The sequence below is a fragment of the Cynara cardunculus genome, assembly GCF_001531365.2.
Source record: "Cynara cardunculus var. scolymus isolate 2C chromosome LG 13, CcrdV1, whole genome shotgun sequence".
In the NCBI taxonomy this organism is placed as follows: domain Eukaryota; kingdom Viridiplantae; phylum Streptophyta; class Magnoliopsida; order Asterales; family Asteraceae; genus Cynara; species Cynara cardunculus.
The window spans coordinates 35,132,664-35,134,054 of NC_037540.1; positions in this window are offsets into that span (position 1 = coordinate 35,132,664).

The following is a 1,391-nucleotide window of genomic DNA, read 5'->3' on the forward strand; positions in this document are numbered from 1 at the left end:
AAATCACATATGCATCATTATCATTTTTCACAATATACACATACTTGAATATCATATCGATAATATCAAGTCATCATAATCTTTCTCATCAACATCATCTTTCATATCATGCATATACTTAAATATCATGCACATCAATATAATCAAGTTATCATCATATGCATATAAACACATCATGCAAATACCATGCATAAAATACTTTTGTAATAATCATGTATATATCCCATAAAAATCGCATAATGTACTCACCTTGAATCGTTAACATTCGATAGGTCTTTCTCTCAAAAACGGCAACCTACAAGATAATTTATACCATTCCTAAGCATCTTAAATAATCGTAGTTAAATTRATTACCATTCCTTAACAATCTTAACACGACTTTTCCTTTTRTTGATCAACMCCCGATAACATCATATCTCATGTTTCACTCCAATATTTTCTTAAAATATTATTAATAATGTGACGTCGTTCAATATTAATTGTTGCTCGTTCATTTTATAAAATAAGCAATATACTTCACATTTTCTTGAATAATAAATATTCTACCAAAACAACTAAACTAAATAGTTCGCAACGTAAATAATGTTGTGTGGTCAAAATGTCTCGTTTAAGATTTGCAAGTAAATAAAGGTGACAACATGTCACACACATATAAATAACGGTCGTTCCATAACTTTAAAGTTCAACATAATTAATACTCGAAATAATGTTTAGAATACCAATTTTCCAAGTCTAGGGGCTTTTTGGTAAATCATAAGAAGCCGAATACCAAAGGTATAGCTTTAACCAATTCCCTAATTTAGAACATTCTTAATATATTTCAGAAGTCGAACATTAAAATGGTGTTTAAAAGTCCAATCCCAAGCATAGGGGCATTTTGGTAATTCTATTAAGCAATACTCAAAGTATTGTTAAAATACCGATTCCCTAATTGTGAGGTCATTTTGGTAATTTCATAATGATAACAATCAAAATAAGGTATAGATATCAATTCCCAAGATGTAGGGTCATTTCGGTAATTTTATAAAGCAAATACGTAAAGTATCGCTAAAATACCGATTTCCACATTGTAGGGTCATTTTGGTAATTTCATAAAAATAATAATATAAAAACGAAGTTCATAAACCAATCCCCAAGACATAGGGTCATTTCGGTAATTTTATAAAAATAATAATATAAAAATGAAGTTCATAAACCAATCCCCAAGACATAAGGTCATTTCGGTAATTTTATAAAAATAATAATATAAAAATGAAGTTCATAGACCAATCCCCAAGACATAGGGTCATTTCGGTAATTTATGAAGCAAATACGTAAAGTATCGCTAAAATACCGATTTCCACATTGTAGGGTCATCTTGGTAACTAAACGCGGTAAATAATCGAACCTGA